Source organism: Geotrypetes seraphini, chromosome 10 (assembly GCF_902459505.1).
Source record: "Geotrypetes seraphini chromosome 10, aGeoSer1.1, whole genome shotgun sequence".
Taxonomy (NCBI): domain Eukaryota; kingdom Metazoa; phylum Chordata; class Amphibia; order Gymnophiona; family Dermophiidae; genus Geotrypetes; species Geotrypetes seraphini.
Window position 1 is genome coordinate 4,977,273 of NC_047093.1, and position 22,315 is coordinate 4,999,587.

The 22,315-nt window shown below is 40.6% G+C and overlaps 1 protein-coding gene across 3 annotated transcripts in view; it reads right to left on the reverse strand.

Moving 5' to 3' along the window:
- The window catches only part of CANT1 (calcium activated nucleotidase 1), a 62,688-nt gene that overhangs the window by 34,792 nt on the left and 5,581 nt on the right, over positions 1–22,315 (reverse strand). For all 3 annotated transcript variants that reach the window (XM_033962464.1, XM_033962463.1, XM_033962465.1), the window contains exon 2: positions 1,624–2,064. The gene's annotated coding sequence lies outside the window, so the exon portion shown is untranslated. The remainder of the gene's footprint in view (positions 1–1,623; positions 2,065–22,315) is intronic.

Below are 22,315 nucleotides of genomic sequence, written 5' to 3' on the forward strand. Positions count from 1 at the left end.
TCCTGCTATTCCAATCATCCAACCTACAAGAACTTTAGCGTGTAATAATCTTCAATGATTATCGGTTGAGAGGCAAATTAAGTTTAAATCAACTCACATAGTTTACCATATACTACAAACTGATTATTCAGATAATCTGGTTTTCTTTTTTCCTCGTTTGCATTATTCTTCCATTAGAATAAGTAATACTTTATTATTACACTATCCACAGATTAAAGGAGTACGGTGTGTAAGAGATAAGGGCAGGGGATAAATAAAGTAACTCCTCTTTTGTTTATGTTCTCATTACAATTTGGAACAATTTACCTGTTCAATAAGGAATGAAATTAATTATTTACGGTTCTGTAAAAAATTGAAAATTTTTATATGATATAGTTTAATATTTACTGTATGATGATATTTTAAGTATTGACTGTATTTTCCAGTAGATTTTAAGGCTTAATTGGATATAAATTGCTTTCAACCTTTTTGGTATAGTGCAATTCATAAATTGTGTATTAGATCAGATTAGATTACACTGTCAGGATTTAACTGTTGTTCTGAGCAGCCTTTTTGGAAGTGTAACGCAGTCATGTCACTCCACCACCTTCTCTAGAAGGGAAAGCCAGGCATCCACCACCTCTTTTTCCTAAAAAAAGATTTCCTGATGGCTGGACCTTCACATCATATCTCTTTTCTACATCTTCCTTTCATGCACTCTCAAGTCTCTCTCAACTTTTCCTGTCCCTCCTCTCCTTTAGGATACACAGTTAGGGCCTTGAGTTTCATATCAAATGAGTTCCAATGCAGACTTCCCATCATACTTGGGGTGCTTCTCAGGACCATCTCTAACCTATTCATATTCTTAGGAGACATGACCTCCAGCGTGTGAGGAACAGGGTAGGTGCATTGCTAGTGGGGTTATAAGCTAAGGCTATATAAAAACTATATATTTTGAAGATTTTGCATTAGTTTGATCTAGGGGTATAAGATCAAGTTTTATTGTTTCTTGATATCCCGCAAATCACACAGTAACTAAGCGGCTTACAATAAAACTGGCATCAGTAAATTTAAAATTAGAAAATAATAAAAAACATAGATAAAGTAATATAGAATAAAGGAGGGTAGAGGAGAAGAACTACAATTTATAACAGGAAAGCAAGGGGAAAGGGAAAACACATAAGGTCAAGGGTATAGTCTAGTTGCTCTTGGTAAAGTATCCTACATTACTATTTTATTAATACAAATACCTAGGAAAACACATCCCTGAATCAAAAATGTCTTAAGGTCTTTCTTAAAATTATTAAGTGAAGCTTGCTGTCTAAGATGGTTGGGAGCAGCTTCCATAGCTCAGGTAGAGTTTTGTCTGGAATCTAAGAATCTCTCTCTAAATGTTGGGACTACTAAACAGTTTTGATTGAGAGATCTCAGTGTTCTAGTGGGAGTGTAAGATGTCAAGTACTTACTGAGAAATGGTGGGGTATCTGTTGAACAGATTTTGAAAACGAATAGAATCGATGTGATACAGGCAACCAGTGGGCTGATTTAAGTAATGGAATAACATGATCATATATGTGAAAAGGACAGGGCAGATACCAAATCCCAGGAACTGGAAAATATATTTTGCTTAAAAAGTCTACATACCAAGAAAACCTTTCCAGTTGTGCTTCCGAAGCTCCTGCTCCTGTGGACTCCTACCTTCCCATGACTAGGAGTGTCTCTCCATTCATCTTGTATGCTGTTGCTGAAGAGTCTCAGTTCTTCTGTGAAATACAAAGTTGAAAAGCTCCACTTCCTCCTGCTGGATTCTTATCAGTTTAGTCTTTGGGGTGGAGAGGCAGCCAGGGTCAAGCTCCTTACAGATCAGAGGTAATGGGAGAAACTGTTTAAATAGCAACTGAAGAACAATGCTCCACCTTAACCAGGAAACTGGGATGCCAGCGAGGACACGTCAGCTGCAAAGGTGACACTCATTTTTTTCTGGCTGAACTTGCTTCTCTTAAAGAGAAATTAGCCCAATAACAAGGGAGTTTTGATGTGCAGAGAGCCCAATTCAAGTCCAAAGGAGACTGGTTGTGGTGCCTTCTGAAAAAAAAAAAGAAGGTAAGGAGTTTCAGGAGAAAGAAATCTGTTCATTTCATTTATTTAAAAGATTTCTCAACCCCTATTCCTAGGCAGCTTTACAGGTAATCACATACATAAAATAAGACAAACAAAATTTATACAGACATCAAAGATTACAAATCATTCAGAGAGAACAATTAGTTTACAGCGTTCCATAATATATTAATCCAAAAACTGGGTTCAATCAGCATCATTATCAAAGAATGCTCAGGTAAAAATAGCAATTAAGATACAAAGTAAAATACATATAAACTACAACAAATAAACTGACAAAAACTTTGGCAACCATGATTTTGCAGTGCATGACTTCCTCTGTGGAGTGAAAATGCTATTTCTAACTCACCATGTCAGAAATCTATGTTGGGAGTTTAACCTGATAACATCGATAGTGAGCAAACTAATGGAAACTCTAATCAAACACCAATTAGATAAGATCCTGGATGAGGAGAATCTACGGGATCCCCGACAACATGGATTTACTAAGGGGAGATCCTGCCAATCCAACCTGATCAGCTTCTTTGACTGGGTAACGGGGAAGCTGGATATTGGGGAGTCCCTGGACATCGTGTACCTGGACTTTAGCAAAGCATTCGATAGCGTACCACACCGCAGGTTACTGAGCAAGATGAGTTCTATAGGATTAGGTAACACATTGACGAAATGGGTTGGGAGCTGGCTTGGAGGTAGGCTCCAAAGGGTGGTGGTGAACGGCACCCCCTCCGAAATGACGGAGGTGATTAGTGGAGTACCACAGGGCTCAGTCTTGGGCCCAATCCTATTCAACATCTTTATAAGAGACTTGGCAGAAGGGCTTCGAGGTAAAATAACATTATTCGCCGATGACGCCAAACTGAGTAATGTAGTGGGCAAATGCACAACAGACGAAGATTCAGTGCCCGACAACATGATGCATGACCTACTCCTACTGGAGCGATGGTCTAGGACATGGCAACTCAACTTCAATGCCAAAAAATGCAAAGTTATGCACCTGGGCAGCCAGAATCCATGCAAGTCTTATACCCTTAATGGCGAGATCCTAGCAAAAACGGTAGCAGAACGAGACTTGGGGGTAATCGTCAGTGAGGACATGAAGTCTGCCAATCAAGTGGAGCAGGCTTCGTCCAAGGCAAGACAAATCATGGGCTGCATACGAAGGGGTTTCATCAGTCGTAAGGCGGAAGTCATTATGCCATTGTATAGATCCATGGTGAGGCCCCACCTGGAATACTGTGTGCAATTCTGGAGGCCGCATTATCGCAAGGATGTGCTGAGACTGGAGTCGGTGCAAAGAATGGCCACCCGGATGGTCTCGGGACTCAAGGATCTACCATACGAAAAACGGCTTGACAAATTACAGCTATACTCGCTCGAGGAGCGCAGAGAGAGGGGGGACATGATCGAGACGTTCAAGTATCTTACGGGCCGCATCGAGGCGGAGGAAGATATCTTCTTTTTCAAGGGTCCCACGACAACAAGAGGGCATCCGTTGAAAATCAGGGGCGGGAAACTACGAGGTGACACCAGGAAATTCTTTTTCACTGAAAGAGTGGTTGATCGCTGGAATAGTCTTCCACTACAGGTGATTGAGGCCAGCAGCGTGCCTGATTTTAAGGCCAAATGGGATCGGCACATGGGATCTATTCACAGGGCAAAGGTAGGGGAGGGACATTAAGGTGGGCAGACTAGATGGGCCGTGGGCCCTTATCTGCCGTCTATTTCTATGTTTCTATGTTTCTATGATTGTATGTTTATTTTTATCTAACGAAATGCAGTTATAACCAACCTCAAACTTTGCTCCAGGGGATCTGGAGGGATATAAGATCACATATAAATAATATAATATTATATTGAAAAAGATGGTAGAGAGCTGCAGAAGATCCAAGGGATCCCAGGTACATCTTTACTGGGAAGCCAGGCACTCACCAAAGTTAAAGGGAGACCTCCCCCCATGTTCAACAGTTCTAAGAGATACTGAACAAACCCCCCAACCTTGTTAACCATAGAAAGTTAATCTGTCACATGACAACATCGCAAAGGACTCTCATAGGCCTAAACAACCAATCTCTCGCCTGTGAGGTCTGCCACACCTTAATGATTCTGTTACACTGCCCCCACACATATCCAGCACCCCTGCTCTCCCACACACACACATACAAAATCCTCCCCTTTCCAGCAGCCCGTTCCCCCCCAACACACACATCCCCCCCTTCCCAGGAGCCCTGCTCTCCCTACACACCAACACACAACCTTCCAAGCAGCACTGCTCTCCCCCCCTCACACCTTCCCAGCAGCCTTGCTCTCACCCTCATCTTCAATGGAATCACCGCTAAGGAGCTCAAGCGCCTCCAGCGAGTCCAGAATTCAGCGATCCGTCTCCTACATGACCTGGATTACCACAACCCCACCTCCCTAGCTCTCCATGCAGAACATTGGCTACCAGTTAACAAATGCTATGTGTTCAAGGCCCTTATTATAGCCTTACTGGGATTCCACCTCATCACATCCAAACTCCCTCAATACACTCCCGTCCGCTCCGCTCTGAGGCCGAGAAACGACTATACATCCCTGCAGGAGGATCCCTCCAAATGAAAACAGCTCAAAAACACTCCTACACCCACTTCATCCCCCAATTGCCTGCCCAGATAAGATCGCAAGACTCGCTGATGATCTTCCAGAAAAGGCTGAAGACCCATCTGTTTAACTGAACAGTCCTAACGGACAACCCCTCCCTTGCTCCCCTTCAGGGCAGGATTAACCAATAGGCCAAGTAGGCACGTGCCTAGGGCCTGAAATGGTCAGGGGGGCCCGATGAAGAAGGGCATCAACATTGTTTTTTCCAAACGGCGATAGGCCCTTCCAGCATTGATCAGCAACGCGGGCGCCCCCCCCCCCCCCATCGACGGAAAGTAAGACAAGTAGTGCTGCCCGATTCACGATTCGAATCGGTTCACAGATTCACTTCAGGTGAATCGATTCGAATCGGTTCAAAACAAAACAAACAACAACAACAAAAAAACGGCTTCCCGATTCACCTAACCCTCCCCTCTCACTCCCTAAAGCAGGAGTGGCAGCTGCCGCACCTGCTTTAGAAGGTGAGTGGGGAGGGTCAGTCGGGAAGTGCTACTGTTGGCTTCCCCCCCCGGCATCCGGCTTCCACCCCCTCAGCCTTCTGCTCCCCCTCCCCCGGCCTCCCCGCACTGTTTACCTTCCAGCCGGAACAGCCTGCAAACAGGATCGCGGTGTTAGCGATCTTAGTACCGCTTTGGAGCTGGTTCCTCCGTCGCGGTTCCGCCCCTCCTCTGACATCTACTATCTTGATAGTAGAGGGGATATATGTGAAGGGGAGGGGAGACAGGGGTTTTGTTGATCCTGCTCTGAATTATTTGTATTTATAAAATGACAATTGTACAGAATATTGTTTCTTTTTATACTTTAATAAAATACATTCAGTATAAAATCATAACTGAGGCTTGTGTGGATGGGATCAGATGATTTGTGGGGACCGACTCGCGGGTTCTTTTCATTAGCTTTCATCTCCAAATGTAACTATTCTTGCTGCCGGTTCCCTGACGCAGGGTCGAAACGTGGCATGTCGGAACCAGCCACACTTTAAAGATAAGTTTTTCAAGTCATTTTTTCAAACAATTGTTACTTGGATGAAAGACTCAGCATAGCTGTAAGAGTTAGCAACATAATAACTAAAGTAATTCCTTATATACATATATTGTTTGAACACTGCGATGATTGGGTGGTGAGGCGTAACAAATTGCCTTCATGTCTCTGAGCAGAGTTCTACTGAAAGATATATGAGCAACAGATTAACATTATTGTTATTGTGATGTAGTGACTTTTCTATTTGTGATTTAAAACTCATGGCATGCCAGTTTAAATACTGATAAGAAATGGACAGACATAACAGAAAACCTTGTACCTTGTACACTAGGCATAAAAATGTGTGAACATCAAGTTGAGGGCTAAATGGACTAAGCCAGTGTTCTTCAACCTTTTTACACCTATGGACCGGCGGGGAAAAAAAAATTATTTTGTGGACCGGCAAACTACTAGGACTGAAATTTAAAAACCCCGTTTCAGCCCCGTCTCCGCGAGCTCGGTCCTCGCAAACCATCTGATCCCATCCGCACAAGCCTGTTATGATTGTATACTGAATGTATTTTATTAAAGTATAAAAAGAAACAATATTCTGTACAATTGTCATTTTATAAATACAAATAATACAGAGCAAGGATCAACAAAACCCCTGTCTCCCCTCCCCTTCACATATATCCCCTCTACTATCAAGAAAACTGAATAAGCCAAATTATTACAGAATGCTACACAGAAATATCATGCTAACAGAATACCGCAGTCACACATAGCAGGAATAGGGTTAGGGGAGTGCAACTAGGGCAACTGCCCCCCTGGTCAGAGAGAGCCCTAAACCACTGCCTGGACTTTGCAGTCCCTAGTTATGTCTAACACCAGCTCTAGCAGGATATATATTTCAAATCTGATATATTCTAATCAAAAATAGAAATAAAATTATTTGTTTCTACCTTTTGTTGTCTCTGGTTTCTGCTTTCATCTTCTTTTCACTCTCTTCCTTCCAGCGTCTGCCCTCTCTGTCTCTTCAATCTAGCATCTGCCCCTTCCATCTACTGTCTGACCTCTCCCCCTTCCATATGGTATTTGTCTTCTTTCTATGCCCCCCTCCCCTTTCCATCCAGCCTATGCCCCTCTCTCCTTTTTACACAATTCATTCCAGCTTCACTGCTCTCTTCATTTTTATCTCTCCTACACCAGATCTAGCATCTTTATCCCTCTCAATTTCTCTGCTGACCCCCTTCCCATCTCATTCCTGTCTCTCCCCTTCCCCTTCTCTAATCTCCCTGCAAGCTGTTTCCTTCCTTTTTTCTTCCCTTCCCTCCTCCCCCTGTCCAGCAGTATCTCTCTTCCCTTTCCTTTCCCTCCTCCCCTCTCAGCAGCATTTCTCCTTCTCCCTCCCTCCAGGTCCAGTAGCAGCTGTCCCTTTTTTCCCCTTGCCCAGCAGCTTCCCAGACTCCTTTCCCTCCTCCCCTCCCAGCAGCATCTCTCCTTCTCCCTCTCCAGGTCCAGTAGCAGCTGTCCCTTTTTCCCCTTGCTCAGCAGCTTCCCAGACTCCTTTCCCTCCTCCCCGCCCAGCAGCATCTCTCCTTCTCCCTCTCCAGGTCCAGTAGCAGCTGTCCCTTTTTCCCCTTGCCCAGCAGCTTCCCAGACTCCTTTACCTCCTCCCCTCCCAGCAGCAATGAAAAAGGAAGACATGCAATGGCATATGCTAAACCAGCACCAAAAAAAAACACAACAAAACCTAGAGGGGGTGAAAGCTACCACTAGTTTAAAAACAAGTCCAGATAACAGCAGGAGTTGTAATGGTAGCATGGTAAAATAGCATTGTTCACAATAGCCTCAAACATTTACTTGTCACTATAAATTAACATCACACAAGCGCACAAAAATAAATCTCCTTACCAAAGACTCTGCAGAAGTAATTTGAACAGCATGGCTGTTCTCTTTTGCTGCTAATTTAAAACTCATTGGCTGATTTCTACTTCGTGCCGGTGTGCAATCAAAAGTCAGCTTCTATGGAGCCTTTGGTAGGAAGATTAAGAAGCACTGTTCTGAGAAGATCCCTCCACGCTGCTCGTAACTGATACAAAGCCTTCCCTCCGGGGAAAGACTTCCGGGTCAGCTATGTGTGGTGTGTTGCAGGCAGGAAAAGAAGACGAGCCTCTCTCGTTGGAGCTGCCTCCAACTCTGTGGGATCCCCATGACTCGAGGTGGCGTCTCCACAGGATCCCCGCGACCCGAGGTGGCATCCCCACAGGATCCCCGTGACCCGAAGGGGCGTCCCCACAGGATTCCCGTGACTTGAAGGGGAAGCGGGGATCCCGCAGGATTCCCGTCATTCCCATGCAGCTCTCTATTTGGGACCCATCCCGAGGGCAATCAATTTATTTATTAGACGTCTGTGTGGAACACTGTCAAAGGCTTTGCTAAAATCTAAATACACTGCATCTAGCACACTCCCTCTATCCAATTGTCTGGTCACCCAGTCAAAGAAATTGATCAGATTCATCTGAAAAGATCTACGTCTAGTGAATCCATGTTGCCTCCGGTCCTGTAATCCATAAGATTCCAGAAACTTGACCATTCTCTGTTTTAAAAGCGTTTCCATTAATTTGCTTACCACAGAAGTCAGACTTACCGGCCTGTAATTCCCTACTTCTTCCTTACTTCTACTTTTGTGGAGAGGGACCACATCTGCCCTTCTCCAGTACCACTCCCAACTCTAGAGAATCATTGAAAAGGTCAGTCAGCGGAGCCACCAGAACTTCCCTAAGTTCCTTCAGCACACTTGGATGTACACCATCTAGCCCCATCACTTTGTCTACTTTTATTTTAGCTAGCTCCTCACGAACATAACCCTCTGACAATTGATCATGGTCTACCACTCCTCCATCCCTATTCAATGTTTATAAGTGATCGATGCATTAGTATATACTGCTTTCTAGATATTGCCCCCTTTTCCCATCTGTGTAGAGGTATTCAGTGATTTACTTATCTGAGGGCTTATACTCACCTGGGGGCTTTGATCACCCTGCCTCATCACTTCTAATTTAAAGCCCTCTTCAGTAGATTAGCCAGCCTGCTGCCAAAGACATATCTTCACTTCTTTGATAGATGCACACCATCCCTACTCAGCAGCCCTTGGAAAATCATCCCATGGTCCAGGTAGCCAAAACGCTCTCGATGACACCATCCACATAGCCGTGCATTCATCTCCAGGATACGAGTTTCTCTGCCCTGCCCTTTATCCCTGAAAGGGAGGATGGATGAGAATACCACCTGCGCACCTGTCTGCTTCACCTTCTCTTCCTAAAGCCACAAAGTCACTTTTGATATATTCACAGTATCGTTAGTGACAACGTGAATGAGCAGTATCGGATAATAGTCATCAGGTTTGATGAGTCTCGGCACCAAGCAGACAGCATACTTCTTGTGACATCATGTCTAGTCTGCAGATGAATACTTCTGTACCCCTCATAAAGGAATTGCCAACTACCACTACCTTAAGCCTCTTAGTGGTCATAGATCCAGTAATTTTGGGGATTTCAAGCTTTGGATCTTCCTCTCCTTGGGATGCTCTCATCTCCTCCACTTCCAGGACTATGGATGTCTCCTCACTATATTCTTCAATTGCACAAGATGCAGCTTTAAGGATTATGAGAGAAGTTCTAGATCGATGACAAGAGACCACACCAGATTCTCACACAACTTTTGGTTGAATTAACATCATTGGCCATGAGAGAAAACTTTGTTGCATTTAACAATGATCTTTATTTAAGAAAAATGGAGTAGCAATAGGAGCTACATTCACTTTGTCAATTGTTAATCCATATATGATAGCATTTGAAGAAATATGGGTATATAACTTCTTTTAAAAAAAAAAAAAAAAAAAGATCTATAGTTGGTGGAGCTTCCTAGATGATGTATTTATGTTATGGGTAAGTACTACAGGAGAACTGAATTAATTCATCAACTGGATCAACAAGCTGTGATGACTGCATACAAATTACCTTAACACATTTGTCTTCTGTAATCTATTTTCTTGATATTCAGATCAAAATTAAGAATAAGGATTTTGTTACCAGCACATCTAAATAACCAACAGACAAAAACACTTTTTATCTTTCTCGAGTTGTCATCTTTATTATTTGAAAAAATAGTCTACCTTTTTCACAAATGCTTAGATTGAGAAGGAACTGTTCTACTGTACAAGATTTTGTAACACAAGCAGGTAATCTAAAAAAAGAGACCGTCAAGGAGAGGATATCCCGCCCAAAAGTATTTTGACCAAGGTATTTAAGAGCAAAATATATAGAGTAGCTCTTATCATCACATAGGATGCAAAATGACTTTGGCGATATCCAGAGTTGTGTTTTGAAATATTCAACAGGCAGTTCCAAATTGGTGAATTATCAGGAACAGGTGAGATGTACTGCAGATGGTTCCTGCCTTTAAGGATTGTTCAGTTAGACTTGTATTTTTTCGTGGGAAAAATTAAAAGAAACACTGAGTCCCACATATTTGCCACAATGCATGAACACAAGCTATAAAAGGTACTACAGATGAGACATATGCGAAATCACATTGGAGATCAAAGAGTGCATTAATCCTGTTGACAGTAAAGTTTTTCAATTAAAGTCCTTTAGTACAAGCAAATCTAGTTTTGTGATTTGCAATAAGCTCTATGTAGGAATGACTACAAGAGAATTTAGAATATGCATGGGTGAACAAATCACATTTGAAAAGAAAGACTGTAAAAGAACCATTGGTGGAACACTGAAACATTTTGTCATAAATTTAGATTTACAATGTTTTATTATTGACACTATTCCCAGGGTAGAAGAGGAGGTGACCGTTTCAGTACTCTACAAAGAGGAGAATTTCAGTGGATTTTTAGGTTGAAATCTTTAGATCCCTTAGGTTTAAATTCACACCTTGACTGGAAGCCATTCTATTACATTTCCATAAACACAGAAGAAAAATTTTTCATTGGTTGGTTATCTGATGACATTATCTGTTCATTTTAAATAGAACCCTGACATCTGACACAAACAGCGCCATTTTGTACGAAAGGATCAGAGTTGCTCAAGTATGCAGTCTGTGAGTCAACCTGGAGAAGTTTTTGTTTTTAAATACAATCAACAATGATAGTCAGGTTTTTTTCCTGGTAGAGAGATTTCAGTGAGGCAGTCTTGCGAATGCATTAGGTTGTAGCTGCAATTAAGATGTGGATGGACTGCAGCAAGCTTAAGTTAAGCATCCAGAAAAAGAGGGTAATGTGTATCGGGAGGTCGTTTGGCCCAGATGTGCCAGTTTCTCTTGATTTGATGGGTGAGTCTGTGCCAGTAGTGCAGGAGGTGAAATACTTGGGTGTTCTTGTTGATTCGGGGCTTACAATCAAGGGGCAGGAACAGACAGTAGTACGGAAAGTGTTCTTTCAATTTTGTCTGGTGAATGGACTTAGGGCCTTATCTGTCAGTCCATCTGTTTAAATTAGTTCTGCAAGCGACAGTTCTTGCCTACTGTAATTTGCTACTCCTGGGGGTGCCAATGTCAGCATTATATGCCCTCCAGGTAGCCCAAAATTCAGTGGTCAGAATGTTGTTTAGGCTGGGAAGACATGAGCACGTGACAGAGTGCTATGTGAGCTTGTAGTAGTTGAGGTTGATGGATAGGCTTGGCTTTAAGCTAATGCTAAACGTCTATATTTGCTTGCACAATCTGGCACCCAAACATGTCCCCTTCAATCGGTAGAACAATTGGAGTTACAAATTACATCAGTCAGGCAGCTGAAACTGACAGTGTCTAGAGACAGTATATTCCATTGTATAGGACCTAAGGAATAGAATAAGCTTCCCGAGTATATTCAACAGCAGCAGAATAGTAACATTAGTAAATGACGGCAGATAAAGACCTGAGTGGTCCATCCAGTCTGCCCAACCAAACATGCTCCATAAATTAATTTAGTTTAAATGGTCCTTTTTCTTAGATATTTCTGGGCCAGAAACCCAGACCCTGTCCAGTAGTGTGCTTAGGTTCCATCAAAGCTCACTCCAGCCCATCTAAATCCTCCCCAGCCTATCCTCAACTGAATATCCATATACGAGAACAGGTCGTGCAAGCCTGCCCAGTACTGGCCTTAGTTCCTTCAATGTATACCCATTATTTTCTGATTAGAGATCCTCTGTGTTCATCCCACTCTTGTTTGAACTCTGCCACCATTTACTTCTCCACCACCTCCCTCGGGAGCGCATTTCACGCATCAACCACCCTCTCCTTAAAGAAGAATTTCCTAACATTATTCTTGAATCTACCACCCCTCAACCTCAAATTATGCCCTCTGGTTTCACAATATTTTGATTTACCAACTTTTCGAGATAAGTATTGATTCCACAGCCTTAGACTTGTTTTCAAAATTCTTATGATCTCGTTCATATACTGTCAATATGAATGGCATTATGTCATCCTCTTGGAAGCCATCATGCGGAGTGCAGTAGGGATCACCTCTATCACCTATTCTTCTCAACATTTACACGACTACTTTGAAGCTTTTCCATTTATCCCCCTGCGAAATACTATAAACTTCTTTCTCCGAATCCGTGGTTTCATTATCCACGGATTCGGTTATTCGTGATTTATTTTTTTTATAAAGCTGCATTCCAGACCTTCCCCACCTCCCCCTGGCATCCCGGACCTTTCCTGCCCTTTCAGGGCAGGAGCAATCTTCCTACACTCCTGTCCCGTGCAGATCACTCATAGGAAATGGCTGCCGTGAGCTCCCGTCATAGTCTCGAGAACTTCAAGTCTTTTTATGTCCTTTGCCAGATACGGTCTCCAAAATTGAACACAATACTCCAAGTGGGGCCTCACCATCGACTTGTACAGGGGCATCAACACCTTCTTTCTTCTACTGGTCACACCTCTCTTTATACAGCCTAGCATTCTTCTGGCAACAGCCACCGCCTTGTCACACTGTTTCTTCACCTTTAGATCTTCAGATACTATCACCCCAAGGTCCCTCTCCCCATCTGTGCATATCAGTCTCTCACCTCCCAGCACATATGGCGCCTTCCAATTTCTTTTTTTTTTTTTTTTTAATTTCATTTTTCAATAACATATCAAGTATCCACTTGTACAGAAAGGTAAAGTCAAGCCAAAAATAAATATAATACAATATGATACTAAACAGATAATCTGCTATAAGAAATATATATATATGGGAGGGGCGTGGCTTGGAAGCACAGCTGGATGGTTGAGTGCTGAGTGAGCTCTGATATCTGATATTTCTGAAGGAAATAATAAGTCACTAATTTAGTTTTATTTTAGTGATTTTGAGTGATTTCAAGTCTGGCTATGGCTACAAATAAACAGATGAAGAATGAAGGAGCTAGCACAAGTGGTGGAGGTGCTAAAAGATCAAAGCTGGATCCTGCGAAAGTGCCATTGCCAAAAGAGGATAATGGTGACATTTCTGCTCAACTGAAACTAATAACTGAGATTGTTTCTGACAATGCTAAAAATCTGAAGGAGGTGAAAGAAGAAATGAAAAGTCTCACAGCAAGAATGGAAAGATTTGAACTAAAAACAGACCAGATGGAAAAAAGAATGTCAGCAAATGAAGCTGAGTTAAAGAAATGTAAAATGTATAAAGAAAAAGTGGAATTTCTCTCTAAAGAAATGGAAGATATTATTAACAGGGAAAAACGGAATAATTTGAGAATTATTGGTCTCCCTGAAGGTGTTGAAAATAATGATGCCATCACCTTTCTTGAACAGTTTCTTCCTAAGATTTTACCACTCAAATTAAAATTTCCTTTAGAGTTTGAAAGAGCTCACAGGATTCCTGTTAGAAGAGTTGGCAAGGATTTAAGACCACGTCCTTTGATTTTTAAGCTGTTAAGGCACCAACAGGTGAAGGAAATCATAAAGCTTGCAAAGGAAAATAAGAACTTAAAATGTCAGGACGCAAAAATTCACATAGTTCCAGATTTTGCTAAGGCCACTGCTGATAAGAGGAAAAAAATGTTGGATTTACGGCCACAAATGAGGCAATTAGGAGCTAAGTTTGGCTTATTATACCCTGCTATAATGAGGGTAACCTGTGCCAATAAAACCATTAATTTTGATTGTCCTGACAAATTGAAAGACTTTTTAGATGATTGTGAGCATTTGATATCATAAGATGAAGATAAAAAGTTCCGATGGACTTGTACTTTTTTATTTGAAGGACTGAAAAGAAAAGAAGAAAAAAGGAAGTAAAAAGATAAAGTTAAGATATGTTTATTTTATGTTTGGAGAAATGGAATCCTTTTTGAATTCAACTGAATTAACTGTCCTCAAACACGCAGTAATATTAGTTAACATTCTATTTGGAATACTTGGAAAGAAGATGGAGGAAGATATGTAAATTAGAGAATTTCTTTCTGTGCAGATTCTATTATATCATCTTGTTCTAAATGTGCCACATGGTATGAGTGTGCCATGTTTTTAATAAAAACGCTGAGGATTTATTTAGGGACATTCTTAGGAATCTACAAAGAAAAACTTTACATTGTGCTTCTTACTTGGAGAATGGTTCCTGGCAATTCATAATGCTATGTTGCAGCAGTGCTGGAAGAGCCCAAATGATCGGTGAAAAATAAGATGGAACTACAGCAACAAACAGGGAATGTTCTGAGTATCTCTCAGTTTTTGAGATGAAAAAGTGGGGGAAAATACAATGATATGGAAAGTGTTTAGTTGTTTTAGTATCATTTGCTGCTTTGCTTTCTTTTGTTTTATTTTTAGTTTATAGTCTCATTAGGGTTTATATAAGATAATGGTTTAGTCCAAGGATTGCTGCTTTACTTCCGGGTCACCGAAAACAAGGAAGTATTACAAGTGCATTAGAATTTGAAATATATTAAGAACACTGCGTGTTTGTTCTTTGGACAGCATTTTATGAAGAGTTAGATGAGAATTCTGATAACATATTTGTTTTTTTGTTTTTTGAGAGATGTGTATTATATAATTATTCTGTTCATTATATTGAGGAATCTATGTTATGGATGGGAAGATGATATCATTTTGTGGTAAGAGTTTAAAAGAAGATAACACATATTAGTTAATTAAAATAAGATGCAAAAGATGGTATTATATTAGGGAGGAAATGAATTGAGAGAAATAGGTTTCCTTATTTCAAATGAAATTAATTAATTTAACTTATCTTTGTAGTTTTAAGAAGAGTTAATTTGAGAGATGAGTCTTTAATAATCTAATATATATATGTCATTTCATTTGAATGAAATTAAAATGTATGAGATGTAGTATAATGATTTTTATGTCTTGTTTAAGGATATGTAATAATCGCTGATTAATGAATGATATATGCACTCAATTCTTTTTTGGCTTATTATATTGATATAATTATTTGCAATGTTTAAGCTTGTGGGGTACATCTCAGAACTTACCATCAAATGTGCGTTTTCAAGTTCTCAATGATGAATAAGGGTGGGGGGTAGGATAGGGAGGGTTGGGGTTACAGGTATAAGGTTTTGTATAAAAAATTAGAATTTTGGAAAATGATGCATATTCAGGAACTGTGGAACAATTTGATTTACTTATTTTTGTTAGATTATTCTTATAAAAAAGGTTATGAGTAACTTTAAAATTTTTTCTTTAAATGTGAATGGACTCAACCATCAGGTTAAAAGGAATAAAATATTAGCATTCTTAAAAAAGCAGAATGCGGATATTTATTACATCCAAGAGACTCACTTGTCTATATTAGAATCAAAAAAATTGGAAAAAAATTGGGTGAAACATTGTTTTTTTGCTCCTGCTGATGGGAAAAAGGCAGGGGTAGCTATTCTTATTAATAAGAAATGTACTGCTAATTTTAAAATGGTAGGTTCAGATCCAAAGGGAAGATGGGTCCATGTAGAGATGAGAATGGGAAATAATACCCTGGCTTTGTTTAATTTGTACGCCCCTAATTCGAATCAAAATGAATTCTTTAAGATAGTACAGAGATTGTTACTCCCACTGGCTGCTTCCACATTGGTTGTGGCTGGAGATTTTAATGCTGTTATGGATCCATTATTAGATAAAAAACCTTGTAGAGATATAAAATCATTAGGGTTAGACAATTTGGTACATTCATGTGATTTAAAAGATATATGGCGTATTCTTCATTTTAATGATCGGGAATTTTCCTTTTGTTCACAAGTTCATAAGTCTTTTTCTAGAATTGATTATATTTTTGTTTCAACTCATTTAGTTCAACAAGTGTTAAAAGCTTCTATAGACCCAATTATTATATCTGATCATGGGGGTGTATGGATTGAGCTTCAAATAGATCAGCAAGAGTATAGTAGACCTATTTGGAGATTTGATAACACATTGCTTGTTGATACAAAATTTTTAGATGAATTAAAATTAAAAATTAATGAATATTTTCAAGATAATTTATCAGACGAAATTTCAATGGAAAATATTTGGGATGCTTTTAAGGCTACTTTAAGAGGTAATATTATTTCTTACTCTGCTTATATTAGGAAACAAATTAAGAATCAATATTCTAAGTTAGAAAGATAAATTAAAGTTTTGGAAGCTAAATTGATAAATAAATGGGAACATGACACTTTACAAGATTTATTAAAAGCAAAAGGTAATTATAATGAATTAGCGTCAAAATTGATAAGGAAGGACCTTTTTTATCAACAAACTTTGTATTATGGAAATTCAAATAAGGCGGGTAGGTTATTGGCTAATTACCTTAAAGCAAAGAAAAGAAGAACAAAAGTTATTGCAATTAAAGATGAGAAAGGTGAGATGCATTCTCAAATTGAGAGCATTTTAAGTAAATTTTTAAAGTTTTATAAAGAACTACTCTTCTGAATCTTATGAGGGTAAAGAGAAGGATGGTATAGATTTTTTAAATTTAATTATTGGTCCGAAAGTTCCAGATCATATAAAAAGGAGTTTAGATGAGCCGATATCATTAAAAGAATTAGAAACGGCACTGAAATCTCTTAGAGTTGGATCCGCTCCAGGTGGGGATGGATTTACAGTGGAATTTTACAAATCATTTCAAGTTTCTCTATTACCTCAATTATTAAATTTATTTAAATCCCAATTGTCTAAGGGATGTATTACAGGTACTATGGCGGAATCAGTAACAATTGTTTTGCCAAAGCCAAATAGAGATCCTACTTTGGTTGCAAATTACAGGCCCATTTCATTAATAAATGTGGATGGTAAACTTTTGGCCAAGATTTTGGCTTTACGATTAGCTAAGGCTCTCCCTTTTATCATTGATATGCATCAAACTGGTTTCGTGGCAAAAAGACACTCCTCTGATAATACTAGATTGGCTTTTCATATGTTAAATTTATCTAAAGAAATTGCAGATCTGGTTTTTTCCATTTCTTTAGATGCGGAAAAAGCGTTTGACAGAGTTGAATGGTCTTTTATGTATCAAGCACTTGGTTGGTTTGGTATTGGTCCGGGATATATTCAAATGATTCAAGCTTTGTATAGCTCCCCTTCTGCAAGATTGTACATTAATAATAGTTTCTCTGATCAGTTTACTTTGCGGAGGGGGGTTAGACAGGGTTGTCCGTTATCTCCTTTGCTTTTTGATATTGTATTAGAACCCTTGTTATTGGCCATTCAACAAGCAAGGGGGATACAGGGTATTCTCTTTTCTGATAGTTTGTTACCAAATGAGTATGATACCAATATTTTTTCAGGGGTCATTTTATAAAAAACTTAATGGTATTCTTACGAAATTTATTTGGCTGGGTAAAAGACCTAGGATTGTTCTAGTATCTCTACAAAAGCCAATTGAGGAGGGAAGGGTTAAATTTCCAAACTTTTATAGGTACCATCAAGCCTATATTTTAAGCCAGGGTATGTATTGGATCCTCCCAGAACTCTATGATAATGCTCCAGATTGGTTATATTTGGAGTGGTGTCTTATGTTTCCTTTACATTTAGTTCATGTTGTTAGTATAAAAATGCCTAGAAGATATAAACAGAACAGAATTTTGATTGATACATGGAAAACTTTGAGATACATTAGTAATCTAACATCTATTCCAATAAGCAAATCAACAAATCAGTCTTTATGGATAAACTCCAAGATTCGAATTGGCAGAGCTCAAATCTTATGGAAACACTGGATTATAGCAGGCATAAGAACTTTAAATGATGTTATTTTAAATGGTAAACTGCTTGACTTTTCACAGTTGCAAATTAGATTTGGTCTTGATAAATCACAAAGTTTTAAATGGTTGCAGCTGAAGCAGGCTATTCAGGTGGGGTTCCCTGAATGGAAAACTCTTAATACTCAATATAGTTTGGAGTTCCTATGTTTCCAGGCTGATTTCATGGGACACCTAGCCGCACAGTGGTATAAATTATTATCTGGATTTTTAAATAAAAAGCCAAAAACTGGTCTGAGAGACATTTGGAGCATTGAGATTAAGCATAATATTTCTGCTTCTCAATGGCCACGAATTTGGTCTTGGAGAATGAGATGTACAGTGTCAGCATCTATGAGACAAACTTGGTTCTTTTTATTACATAGAGCTTTTTGGACCCCAGTTCGTTTACAAAAGTTGGATAGCTCTAAATCTAATAGATGCTGGCACTGTAATCTAGAAGTGGGGACATTGGATCATCTAATTTTTTATTGCCCCTGCATTAGGAATTTTTGGAATTCAATTTGGTCTCAAATAAATTGCTTATTGGAAAATCATGTGGAAATATCATATGATACTGTTCTGTTCGGTATGTCTATGAGGAAAAAAAGTCAATTATCAGCACATAACAATAAGCTTTTGATGATAATGACGGGTGTTGCTATGCAACATATTACTAACAACTGGAAAAATTATAGTAATCTCAATTATACGTTTTGGTGGAATTCCCTGTGTCATATTTACAAGATGGAAAGAGCAATTGCAATACAGAAAGGAAGTTATAAAAATTTTTTAAAGATATGGAGACCGATGGTTGATTTTTGTAGTGAATAGGCATCATTTTTCTTTGATAATATACATAGGGGGGTGGGGAGATTGGAAGATAAGATGTAGCAAAATTGAAATTTTGAAGGAATATGATAGTTTTAATGATTGTATAGAAAGATGGGAGGGGGGAGGGTTTTTAATTAATTTACATATTAAGAATATAATGTATGATGTTCAAGTGTTGTACGATAGTATTTCATTTGTTCTTTTTGTGCACTTGATGTAAGTTTGAAAAAGAATAAAGAAATAAAAAAAAAAAGAAATATATATATATAAAGCTTAACTTTAACTCAAGTCCTCTAAATAAGGAAAGCAAGATGTAGAATCAGTGAGTATAATATACATTAGAAAATAAAATGAAGACTAAAGGTTGTATAGGCTGAGAAGGTAATCAACAATCAATGAGTACTCAAATTCCCTCTCCTTTTTTCGAGAAGCCATTGACAAGAAGGTTATAAGTTGGCTAGGATCAAAGAATACATATTTTTACAGTTGCCTTATCACCTGATAAAAATTGGTTATTGAAACTTTTTTTAAAAAATAAACAGAAAGCTTTTCTTGGGTATAAGATACAAATGTTTCCAGATCTGTCACGAGATACACAGAAACGTCGACGTGAATTTCTGTTGTTAAAGCCAGGAGTTATTGCTCTTGGGGCAACCTTTTTTCTTCGTCACCCATGTAAATGTGTGATAATTTATCAAACCCAATTTCTAATCCCTCAAATGCATTACTTTGCACTTCTTTGCATTGAATTTTAGTTGCCAGATATTAGACCATTCTTCTAACTTTTGCATATCTTTTTTCACGTTTTTCACTCCCTCCTCGGTGTCTACTCTGTTACAATTCTTGGTATCATCTGCAAAAAGGCAAACATTTCCTTCCATCCCTTAGGAAATGTTGCTCACAAACATATTGAACAGGATCGGCCCCAGCACCAATCTCTGAGGGACTCCAGTACTCACCTTTCCCTCCTCCGAGTGAATTCCATTAACCACCACCCTCTGGCGTCTGTCCGTCAACCAGTTTCTAATCCAGTTCATCACTTTGGGTCCTAACTTCAGCCCGTCAAGTTTGTTTAAGAGCCTTCTATGAGGAACTGTGTCAAAGGCTTCGCTGAAATCTAAGTAAATTGCATCTAGCATATGCCCCTGATCCAATTCTCCAGTCACCCAATCAAAAAATTCAATCAGATTCATCTAACACGATTTACCTTTTGTAAAACCATGTTGCCTTGGATCCTGTAACCCAGGGATCTCAAAGTCCCTCCTTGAGGGCCACAATCCAGTTAGGTTTTCAGGATTTCCCCAATGAATATGCATGAGATCTATTAGCATACAATGAAAGCAGTGCATGTAAATAGATCTCATGCATATTCATTGGGGAAATCCTGAAAACTCGTCTGGATTGCAGCCCTCGAGGAGGGACTATGACACCCCTGCTGTAACCCATTTGATTCTAGGAAGTTCACTATCCTTTCTTTCAACGCTTCCATTATTTTTCCAATAACTGAAGTGAGGCTTACCGGCCTGCACTTTCCCGCTTCATCTCTGCGACCACTGTTGTGATTAGGAACCACATCCGCTCTTCTCCAATCCCCAGGAACCATTCCTGTCTCCAAAGATTTGTTGAACAAATTAGAGAACGACACAGGGAAAAAAATTGTCCCTGTCACCGCCCCATCCCTGAGACCACCGATCCTATCCCTGCCTCGTCCCCACAACCACTGTCCCCGCCCTGTCCCCATGACCACTGACTCCGCCATATTCCCGTCCCTGCAGCATCCATACAAGCCTCAGTACTGCAATATTGCTTATTCCTTCCTTATAAATCAAAGTTCTGGCTGCTGAAATAGAGAAAGAGATTATCAGCTGGCCGGCCTCTGTTTATAAATTTTTATCAACACAACTAATATACTACTTTATCCTAAAGCAAAAAAAATAAAATAAATATAAATATAAATATAAATATTTCTACCTTTGTTCTCTGGTTTCTTCTTTCCTCATCTTCTCCTCATTCATTTCCTTCCATCCACTGTCTGCCTTCTCTGTCTCTTCTATATGCTCTGTTACGTGCCTCTCCCTTCCATCTCTCCCTCCACCCCCCACACCCAATTGGTCTGGCACCCATCTTCTTTCCATCGCTCCCCCCTTAGTCTGGAATCACTCTTTTCCCCATTTCCCTTCAGCATGTTCCTCTGCACTCCACCTTCCCGTTCCCTGCAGCATCTGTTCCTCTGCACCCCACCTTCCCCAGTTCCCTTCAGCGTCTGTTCCTCTGCACCCCACCTTCCCGTTCCCTTCAGCGTCTGTTCCTCCATACCCCACTTTCCCCAGTTCCCTTCAGGGTCTGTTTCTCCACACCCCACCTTCCCCAGTTCCCTTCAGCATCTGTTCCTCTCCACCCCACCTTCCCGTTCCCTTCAGCATCTGTTTCTCTCCATCTCACTTTCCCATTCCCTTCAGCATCTGTTCCACCGCACCTCATCTTCCCCAGTTCCCTTCAGTGTCTGTTCCTCTCTACCCCACCTTCCCCAGTTCTTTTCAGGGTCTGTTTCTCCACACCCCACCTTCCCCAGTTCCCTTCAGCGTCCGTTCCTCTGCACCCCACTTTCCCCAGTTCCCTTCAGCATCTGTTCCTCTCTACCCCACTTTCCCCAGTTCCCTTCAGCGTCTGTTCCTCTACACCCCACCTTCCCCAGTTCCCTTCAGTGTCCATTCCTCTGCATCCTACCTTCTCCAGTTCCTTTCAGTGTCTGTTCCTCCACACCCCACCTTCCCCAGTTCCCTTCAGCGTCTGTTCCTCTGCATTCCACTTTCCCCAGTTCCTTTCAGCATCTATTCCTCCACACCCCACCTTCCCCAGTTCCCTTCAGCATCTGTTCCTCTGCACTCCACTTTCCCCAGTTCCTTTCAGCGTTTGTTCCTCCACACCCCACCTTCCCCAGTTCCCTTCAGCGTCCGTTCCTCCGCACCCCACCTTCCCCAGTTCCCTTCAGCGTCTGTTCCTCTCTACCCCACCTTCCCCAGTTTCCTTCAGCGTCTGTTCCTCTCTACCCCACCTTCCCCAGTTCCCTTCAGCGTCTGTTCCTCCACACCCCACCTTCTCCAGTTCCCTTCAGTGTCCATTCCTCTGTACCCTACCTTCCCCAGTTCCTTTCAGTGTCTGTTCCTCCATACCCCACCTTCCCCAGTTCCCTTCAGTGTCTGTTCCTCTGCACTCCACTTTCCCCAGTTCCTTTCAGCATCTGTTCCTCCACACCCCACCTTCCCCAGTTCCCTTCAGTGTCCATTCTTCTGCACCCCACCTTCCCCAGTTCCCTTCAGAGTCTGTTCCTCCACACCCCACCTTCTCCAGTTCCCTTGTGTCCATTCCTCTGCACCCTACCTTCTCCAGTTCCTTTCAGTGTCTGTTCCTCCACACCCCACCTTCCCCAGTTCCCTTCAGCGTCTGTTCCTCTGCACTCCACTTTCCCCAGTTCCTTTCGGCGTCTGTTCCTCCACACCCCACCTTCCCCAGTTCCCTTCAGCGCCTGTTCCTCTGCACTCCACTTCCCCAGTTTCCTTCAGCGTCTGTTCCTCTCTACCACAGCTTCC